Source organism: Arachis duranensis, chromosome 6 (assembly GCF_000817695.3).
Source record: "Arachis duranensis cultivar V14167 chromosome 6, aradu.V14167.gnm2.J7QH, whole genome shotgun sequence".
In the NCBI taxonomy this organism is placed as follows: domain Eukaryota; kingdom Viridiplantae; phylum Streptophyta; class Magnoliopsida; order Fabales; family Fabaceae; genus Arachis; species Arachis duranensis.
The window spans coordinates 87,259,613-87,269,953 of NC_029777.3; the positions used below are offsets into that span (position 1 = coordinate 87,259,613).

The 10,341-nt window shown below is 37.8% G+C and overlaps 1 long non-coding RNA gene across 1 annotated transcript; it reads left to right on the forward strand.

The window, feature by feature from the left end:
* The first annotated feature begins 230 nt into the window (after nucleotides 1-230).
* Nucleotides 231-4,764, forward strand: LOC110272744 (uncharacterized). Its single transcript, XR_008010689.1, has 5 exons — nucleotides 231-777; nucleotides 867-1,002; nucleotides 1,085-1,192; nucleotides 1,272-1,415; nucleotides 3,870-4,764. It is a non-coding gene; the product is annotated as an uncharacterized LOC110272744 (long non-coding RNA).
* Nucleotides 4,765-10,341: the final 5,577 nt, after the last annotated feature.

Sequence of the window (10,341 nt, forward strand, 5' to 3'; positions counted from 1 at the left end):
ATAATTTGTAAGATTGATGAGCAAATAGTATTTTTCTATATACAATTAGTGTTGGATTTAATTTGGGTTTCAATTTCTACATTATCCCCAATTTCATTTGAAATTACTAAAATGCCCTTAACCCTAATTTTTACTCAAAAAGACTAACCATGAAACCCTAACCCGACCCGGTTCTCCTTCAATCCCACTCAGCCCCCCAAACCCAACCGTAACACTACAGCAGCAACAGCTGCTACCAGAAGAAACAAAAGAGGGAAAAGGGCTTGGAGGAAATGGGGAACGCCGAGGGAAGCAGGGGAGGAAAAGAGGCGCGGGCTAGCGCTGGCGGGCCTCGCCGTCACCACCGAGCTGCTCACCGCTTGCCGCCATCACGAAGAGGACCAGAATCGAGTAATGGGGAAGAAGCCACGCGGCAAAGGAGAGAAGAATAGGAACTCACTGCGTCACCGTCACCCACGGGGCTGCGAGCTGCGCCCAGTCACCGTCGGGGTCACCGCGTCGTCATCCTTGCCAGCTCCAAACGAGAAGCACAGTGGAGCTCCGTTTCTGCTTCCCTGGTCTGCCGTGAGTGAGCGCCGTTGGAGCCACATCGCCGTGTCCTTCACTGTCATCGCCGAGTTGGGAGAGAGAGGAAGCGTCGCAACAGCTGGCTCCCGAGAAGGGAAAAGTTCATGTAAAGAGAGAGCGAGCTGCGGGGAGAGGGAGGCCGTGCGTTCAGTCGTGCACATCACCGCCCAAGGACCGCCGCTGCTGCTGCCAGAAACCGCTACTGATTTGGTGAGCTTTGCTCTGTTTCTGGTTCTTCTTAGTTCCGCCAATTCGATTTTAGTTTGAAGCTGTCACTGAAAATGTTATGTTTAATAAAGGGGCTGTCATATGTTACGTTGTCGCTGTCGAAGAACCTGCGGCTCTGTGTTTCCGACCGCCGATGGTGGCGCAGGTGTTGCTGGAAACACCATCGAAACTGCCGCTGCTCGGTGTAATTGTTCTTCCTTTGTTGCGGTAAGCAGGCTCATTTTGAAAAGCGCTTTTTAGTCAGTATTCTATTATGCATGGTTAAAGACTCTGAGGTTTGGTAACATAGGTTCGAGTTTTGATTGCTGGTGTTCTGGTCGCCGGGGGTAGCACGGTTGTTGCCGAAACCACCGTCGGAGCTACCACTGCTTGATTCAGCCGCTCTTTCTTAGTTTCAGTAAGTATTTCTGTTTCGAAAGTCCTGCATTAGTGTTCAATTCCGTGTAATAAAGTGTTTATGATGTTGACGGTTCTAGGGGTTAGAATTCGAGTTTACTTGTGGCGTTGAGGTTGTTTCTTCTATTGAGGAAAACACGCGGAGCTGGGATTTTGATTGTTGATTTCGAGTTGAGGCGAAAAGGACTCTGTGAGACGTTTGGGTTATGGATTTGTGTTTTGAGGTAGGGGCGCTTTCCAAAAACTATGTTTTATGTATTGGAATTATTACATATGGATACTGATGTGAGATATTGTGTATGTGGTGATTCTATCTGCCTTATGTATTATTTGATTGACTCGAATGTTTATGGATGTTGGTTTGGCTGAATTGTTGTGCGGCCTGTGAAATGTAATGTTTCGAAGCAGATTCTTGAAAGATTTGAAATCCGAGTTTAATCCGTTGAGGATTGATTTGGTTTGAGTTGATTATTTTGATGATGTGAAAAGTCGAATGCACTTTTGAATTCAGCCTGGTTTACTTTAATTGACTTGGTTTTGGACAAATGATTTATTGCTGAACCGTTTCTTTAAAGCTTTGGAAATGAGTTAAATCGGTTGATATTGAGTTAATTTTTAAATGGTATCCTTGAGATACGCCACTGAGGCGATTGTTGGATTTAGCTTGCTTTGAATTGATTTCTGGTTTTGCGTTGTTGAAAAGGAATGAGGAACGGTTTAGTTGGGACCCGAACCGGGTGGCAAAAGTCCAAGTTCTAGGGGAGGTGCTGCCGAAATTTCTACAAAAATCCTAGTCTTGTTTGAAAAGTTATTTAAAAAGGGTTGGATTTGAGAAATTGTATTATTTGATTTATTAAGAGAATATTTATGTTATCAAGCTTAATTTATTTAATGAACTTTATGCGTTGAGTTCGGCTTATTTAGAAATGAACTATTTTTACCATTTGAATCACTGAAGGGAAGAATGGTGCTCTAATATTGATTTCAATATAAAAAGGAGCTTTTAGTGGTTTTAAAGGAAACCAGACTTTTGATTGAGTAATTAAGCTTGTGGCATTTTGGAAGAGTTAGAAAAATGGGTTCCAAAAAGAAATCTGAAAGCGGTTTGATTCAAATGAACCGGTTCCGTTTCAAATGAGTTGATTTTTGGACCGGGTTGGAACTTGTGATTTTGTATGGTTCGGTTTCATAATAAATTCAGTTTTATTTACTTGAGTCGAGAATCTATGATTTTAAGAGTTTCAATGAATTTTAAAGAATTGATATAGATTGACCTTCCCTAAAGACTTGGGACTCTGCCAAGAAACTGTTATAAAATCCCATTGTGAGATAGGTGATTTTGAATGTTCCCAAAATGAATCTTTAACTTTCCATGGTTTTAGAAGTTTTGGAAAGAGAATGCCGAGAGTGGCTTTGTTTTAAAAAGGGAACTAAATGCCGAGAGTGGCTCTGTTTTAAAAAGGAAACTCACTTTGAGTAAATTTGGCTTATAAGCCATGAGATGATTTGAGAAATGAGATCTTTAAAGCAAAGGCTGAAAAGAGTTGAAATTTGATTTCAAAGTGAAAAGGCTTGAGAAAAGTGATTTATGGCTTAAATGCCGGTTTTATGAATTTGATGATGTTGAATGGTGGAAGTGCCATTTTGTTATGGGCCGGAATGGCTGTGTATGATTATGAATATTGGTTGGTTCTGGATTGAACCGTGAGCCGGAATGGCTATGTATGATATTGATTTATGGTTGATTGCCGAATGAGTTATGGGCCGTATGGCTGACTATGAATTTTGAATTTAAGCCGGATGGCTGAGATAGATGTTGATCCATGGCTGGGACTGAATGAATATATGCTTGAGATACCTGGGCAGTAGCAAGGGTTTGGTTCGTCCCACTTGCTCCAGGTCAGAGACTGTGACGCCTGGGTAGTAGCGGTAGTAGTGGTGATTCCACTCGCTCCAGGTTGAGCTGTTAAACACCCGCCTGGGTAGTAGCCACAGTAGTGGTTATTCCACTGGCTCTGGGTTAAGCGGGTAATAGCAATGGGGTTGTAGCTCAAACCTACTTGCTCCGCGATGGGTGTTTCTGTCCATGGTTAGCTACCAGGACGTGTCGGGTTGGTTATATAACCGACAGATGATATCATCAACCACTAGGACAGGCATGCATCATATGCATCTATGTGACATTGTTTGGGTGTGCATATTATACTTGGTTTGCCTTTGTGATTAACTGCTAATTGTCCTACTTGCTGTAACTGTTTGTTTGTGCTTAAACTTCCTATCTGTGTTTGCATCTGGGACTCTGTTGAATTGTGGTGATTGGTTGATGGTTGGATTGTTTGGGCCTAGGGCCGTGGTTGAAATGAGATGGATCGATGGTTGGTTTCAGTTTTGTGTGTCTAATTTGGAATAGTATGAAAGGCTATTTTTGGTTTAGCATAGATGAACCTTTTGAAAAGCTTCTCGAAATATTGTTTTAAATGAACAGTTTCCTTTCAGAAAAGGATTTCTAGATTTTCTCTTTTACTGTGAACTGTTATTTCTGAAAAGAGGCATAAGTCAGTTATTTATTATTGGTACGGTTTATCTTCACGTATCCTATTACAGTAATTCCCAAAAACTCTCTACTGAGAACCCTTTCGAGGATGATGTTCTCACCCCCTACATTTTTCCCCTTTCAGGATATGGGCGCTGAAGTCACGAAGAGTTTATTTAATTGTTATTGTGATGTTCTATATTGCTTTAGATTGTTACTTATCGTACCCTCGCCTTTATCTTGATATATTCTGTAAGAGGGATAGGAATTGTATTGGATAATGCTTGTAATATTATTTATATGTATATGTATATATATGGGTGTACTCCTTATGAGTTTTTGTAAGTTGTATGATATCTATGGATGTACGTTATCGAATGAAGTATCTTGGGAGCGATATTGCGGTAAAAATTTTTAAACAGGCTCATATTTTTGTATTAAATATAATAAGTGTCGTCGTAATGTCCGATCTATCAGAGTTGCGCAGCCGGAAGCGTGAGCTTTGGTAGTTAGGGTGTTACAATCAACGCGTACGCGTGGGTGTGAAATTTTCTTAATGACGCGAGAGCGTCGGGCACGCGTCCGCATGCCCTTGGTTTTGTGCGATTCGCGCGAAGCCAGCCGCGCGCACGCGCATTTCTCTATTCGCGTGGCTAGGGAACCAATATTAGCATACGACGCGTGCGCGTCAAGCACGCGCACGCGTCAGTGACGCGTACGCGTGGTCAAATTTGTGCGTCTAGCACACTTCCTACCGCAAACCAACATAACTCTCTGCCTAAACACTCTTACGTCGATTTTTCAGGTCACGTGTACGCGTCGCTGACGCGCCCGCGTGAATGGTGAAAATCACAAACGACGCGCATGCGTGGGGTACGCGTACGCGTGGGTTTGTTTGTGCTAGAGGCATCATTCTTGCGCCACTCCCGCGCAACCCTCTGTTCAAATTTATTTTTCACGCACACCCATCTGACGCGTACGTGTCAACGACGCTTGCGCGTCGTGTGCCCTCTTTTTTTTTGGTTCCTGTTCTAAAATAGCTGCATGATCAGAAAATTAGTAAGAACTCAATAAAAATCAAATAAGTAAGAAAACTACTACTACGAAAAACAACTAAGAATGAAAAAGAATGATCATACCACAGTGGGTTGTCTCCCACCAAGCACTTTTAGTTAAAGTCCTTAAGTTGGACATGTGGTGAGCTCCTTGTCATGGTGGCTTGTGCTTGTACTGATCCAGGAATCTCCACCAATGTTTGTAATTCCAATGGCTACTGGGATCCCAAACTAAGCGCATAACACCTTCGAACAAGTTAAAGCAAGTGACAGGGCCCCAAGAGTGTTGATTGTGGGAATGAATCCCAGGGTCCCAAACCTTGCTTTTACATCCGTCTTCTTGTGGATCACCATTGTTCCCACCGGATGGCAAGTAATCTGAATTCTCATAGAGACATCCAAACAACCTTCTAAACCCATTTAATTGAGCTCTATACCAATCCTTGCATTTTAATTTGGAGCATGCAACCATATTGAACCTTGCTTGACGACTTTTACCACTAACCATCTTCCTTTTACTCTTAATGCCACAAAGAGCTCTAAGTTGACCATCCGTCTCCAGTAGCCCATATTCAAGTGGGAAAGTACAGGTTAAGGATAGGAATTTTACCCACTTGAATGTTGTATTGGATGGTGATGGCTTTGGAAGAGGTCTTGCAAGCTCCACTCCCTTGTGTTCTTCTTTGAATTCTTTCCTCTTTGCAAGTTTCCTCAATTTCAACCACTTCCTCTTGGTAGCTTTCTTCTAATTCAATCTCTTCTTCATTACTTACCAAAGACATGGGAGGTTGTGCATCTTCCTCCTTTGTGGGTGCATTTTCCTCCTTTGCTTTTGCATCTTCCTTTTCTTCCATGTGTGAGGATGGAAAGTTCCCTAGTTAACTGGAGTATAAAATCCTTTGATTGATTTTCTCACTTTCTTCCATAGGATCTTGAATTATATCTCTTGGGAAGGAACTTGCTTGCTCCTCTTCCTGTGACTTGATAATTGACTGAACATGTTTTTCTACATTTTTGACACTCGTCTTTATATCATGTAAGAATTCTTTCATGAGAAGCTCAAGATCTGATGGTATTTGAGATGAATAAGGAGATGATGGCTCTTGATATGAATAAGAAGGAGATGATGGTTCTTGATAAGTGTAAAAAGAGGATGGCTCTTGGTATGAATAGGGAGATGGTGGCTCTTGATATGAGTAGAAAGATGATGGTTCTTGATATGGATAGAGAGATGGTGCTTCTTAGTATGGATATGGAGATGGTGGTTCTTGATAGTTGGAACATGGAGTACTGAAGTTTCTTTGGTTTTGACTTTATCAACCAAAATTTGGGTAGTTCCCCCATCCACAATAATATGAATCACTACTCGGGTGTGAGTAGTAACCCATGTGATCTCTCTCCATTATTTTTCCTCAACACAAAACACCAAAAAGAATTAAATGCACCATGTGGTAAACAGGAAATCAAAGAAGACAGAACATAATTTTTTTTGAAAAAGAATAATAAAAAATAATAATAAAAAAATTCGAAAATAAATGAAAAGAAGTGAACTATAAATTTAAAAATTAAACAAAGAAAGATACTAGGATTTAAAAAATATATTTTTTTAGAGAAAAATTACTACAGGGACACCAAACTTAATTTCAAAAATTAAGAGAAAAGAAAAAATTTTTTAAATAAAATAAATCAAAATATATATTTTTTTAAAATTTAAGGAAATAAGTTAAATGAAATTAAAGTAAAAACACCTAATCTAAAAAATCAAACAACCAGTAGTTGTCAATCACGGTCAATCCCCGGTAACGGCGCCAAAAACTTGGTGCGATATTTTATAACCCACAAACTAACCAGCAAGTGCACCGGGTCGTACCAAGTAATACCTTACGTGAGTAAGGGTCGATCCCACGAGGATTGATGGATCAAGCAACAATAATTGATTGATTGGCTTAGTTAGGCAAGCAGAAAAGGGTTTTGAGATATTCAAAAGGTTTAAGTTCGAACTCAGAATATCAAAAGGAAAAATAAATAAATTGGGAATAAAATATTGAGAAAACAGTTAAGGCTTCAGAGTTATCTATTTTTCTAGATTGATTTTTCTTACTAACTATTTTAATCATGCAAGATTTAATTCATGGCAAACTATATGTGACTAGACCCTAATTCCTTAGACCTTCCTAGTCTCCTCTAAAATTCATTAACTGCCAATTCCTTGGTCAATTAATTCCAATTAGAAGGTGATGATCAAATTCCAGTTTATATGCCACAAGAATCCTAATTATCCAAAAATAAGGGGATTATATGTCACGTATCCCATTAAATACAAATAATTATAAATTCAGGATAATATGTTTTCAAGCTGTTGTTCAAGTAAAGAGCTTTTCCAAGTGATACAAGAACTCAATTAGAACATGGGTCATACTTTCGTTCCACCCAAATTCATAAAATAAAGAACGAAAATAATTATTGGAATATAAATCAAAACATGAATTAAATTAGAAAGATCAAATGAATCAATCCATACAAATAGACAGAGCTCCTAACCTTAACAATGGAGGATTAGTTGCTCATGGAATGTGGAATGTAAATTTTTATAGAATTCCCTAATGGAATCCCCCTAATAGAATCTCCTCTTGGAACCTCTTCAATAGAAGAGAAGTCTCCCCTTTTTATAACTAGTCCTAATTAATTTAAAATCTAATATCTAAAATTAAGATAATATCTTTTCCTATTTTAAAATCAAATTTGAATTTAAATCAGAATTAACTAACTACTCCACGTCTTGTAACGTGGGGACCACTTGACTTCACTGGATCCATGCTTTCTGGGCTGAAACCTGGGTCAAAAGCAGCCCAGAAATCGACCACAGCATTTTCTGTATGTTCTGCACGTGGCGCATGTCATGCATACGCGTCGCTGGTCTTCTTCGCAAGTCATGCGGATGCGTCGGTCACGCGCACGCGTCGCTGTGCAATTCTTCAAATCACGCGTACGCGCCGGTCACGCGCCCGCGTCGCCACGGAAAGCTACAAATCACGTGTACGCGTCGCTCCTCGCTGCCATCTCCTTTAATTCTTGTGCTGCAGAAACTCCATCAAATCCAGTCGAATGCTACCTAAAATAAATAAAATTGCAAAAGACTTAAAGTAGCATCCATATTGGCTAAAAGATAATTAATTCTTTATTAAACTCAACAAATTAGATGCAAATTCACTAGGAAAAGATAGGAAAGATGCTCATGCATCACTTATGAATTTGAATTATCTGAGACACGAGTTTCCCTGGGTAGACGCAGTGGCTTGCCACCACTTGGTCCAGGTTGAGACTCGATACTCTGTTGACCCTACGACGTAAGGGTGACCGGGCTCTTATAAATTCCCGAGAATGGTACTCCCATTGAGCGATTTGATATACATACATACATACATATATATATATTTTATGAATAAGATTTTCTTATAAGAAAAGAAAGGTTTTGGATTTCTGGATATTTAAGTATTAATTTTCGAAAAGGGTTTTTTTTTTGGATAACTAGTTATTGTTTTTTTAAAAGATTCAAAGGACGAACAATAATCACTGAGTTTAAAAATAGATTTCTCTTTAAATATCTTATTATGACAACTCTGAAACTTTGTGGTGAGACCGTGTGGTTAGGTTCTCACCCCCTACAGCTTTATCTTTTCAGGAGAAGGATGAAAAAGCTCACGAAGGGTTGTATTGCAATTCGCTTAGTCGATAATACTGTTTAGTTTTTATTTATTTACCCCTCGTCATCAATATTATATTTTGTAAGAGGGATAGGAATTGTATGATTTGTATGTATATAATATGTATAAGTTACTTGAGTAAGAAGTTTTGTACATGTATATGCTTGTTTTGTTTTATTTAAAAAGTATTCTTTTTTCGGTTTATAAAAAGAACAGTGACACTATTTCGAGTCAAAGGCTCCTATTTTATTATTAAGTGTATGAAGTCGTCATAATACTTCTTTCTATCAGAGTAGCGCAGCCAAAAGCATGACATTCTGATGGTGAGGGTGTTACACATTGGGTTTTTTTAAATAAGGTTTTAACGAGGCATAATCATAAATGGTCATCTAAGGAGGAGTGTTGTGATAAGAATACCTTATGTGGATGCCCATTTTCCATGAGACTTAGTTTGCCAAGGGTGATTGTATTTAATTATGTTTGAAAAGTAAAGCTTCTTTGTGCTTATAAATAGCAACGTAATATGAAGCATATGAGACACACACAGAAGCAATAAAACACCATTCTCTCTCTCTCTCTCTCTCTATACACTACTAATAGTTTTTCTCTCTCTCTCTCTTGCTTTTCGTTACTGCATATAAATATATGAATAATTTTTATTGAGCTAATTATATTAATACTAGAGTCTTCTATTTACACATCTTTATTTTATATATCTTTTATTTATTTTACAACATATCACATATTTTTACAGCAATTTCGTTATACATACAAGTCTTTTTGGCAAATAAGTTCAAACAAGTTAACCCTAACCCAACAAAAGCCACTTACATAATGCGCGCATGAATTCATGCCATTCCTCCTCTAATGTTTGTATCTCGCGTTCCTCATCCTCCTCCTCCTCCTTCTTCTTTTTCTTCGCGTTACTTCTTCTTCTTCTTCACGTGTTTTATCCTCTTCATCATTCTTTTTATTACTGCTGTTGTTACTATAATTTTTTCCTCCTCCTCTTTATATTGATTTTGCAACATTATGTATGTTTCTTTTCTTTATTTAATCTTTTCTCCCAAGAAGAATGATGAGAAAATGAAATAAGAAGAAGAAGAAGAAGAAGCAGCCGAAGCTGAGGAGGAGGAAGAAGAATAGTTTTGAATTATGCAGAAGTTATCAATACAAATACACCAAAAATTCTTAACAATACACATAAATATCTTAGTTTTACATCGAGATTTGCTACAAATACACAAAAATATTTTCTTTAATACTGCATTTTTTCTTCTTTTTTTTCTTATTTCTTTCTTTCTTTTAGTTGAATGAATGTAGGTTCATCCCCTTTCAAGTAATTTTACAACATTATGTATTTTTTCTTCTTCTTTGTTTGATTTTTTTTGTTTTCATTCTTGTTAAGAGAGTAAAACAAAAAGAAACTTGAGAAAATAAAACAGGAAGAAAAAGATGAATAAAAAAAAGATGATAATGATGATGATGATGAAAAAGAAGAAGAAGAAGCAGCAGAAGATGAGGAAGAAGAAGAGGAAGAATTTTGAATTATGTAGAACTTATTAGTACACCAAAAATTCTTAACAATACACAAAAATGTCTTAGTTTTACACCGAAATTTGCTGCAAATACACAAATATTTTCTTTAATGCTACATTTTTTTCTTCTTTTTTTTTCTTATTTCTTTCTTTCTTTTAGTTGAATGAATGTAGATTCATCTTCTTCCAAGTAATTTTGTAGCATTATATGTTTTTTCTTCTTTCTTGTTTGATTTTTTTGTTTTTATTCTTGTTACGAGAGTAAAACAAAAGAACTTTAGAAGGTAAAACAAGAAAAAAAAGATGAATAAAGAAAAAAA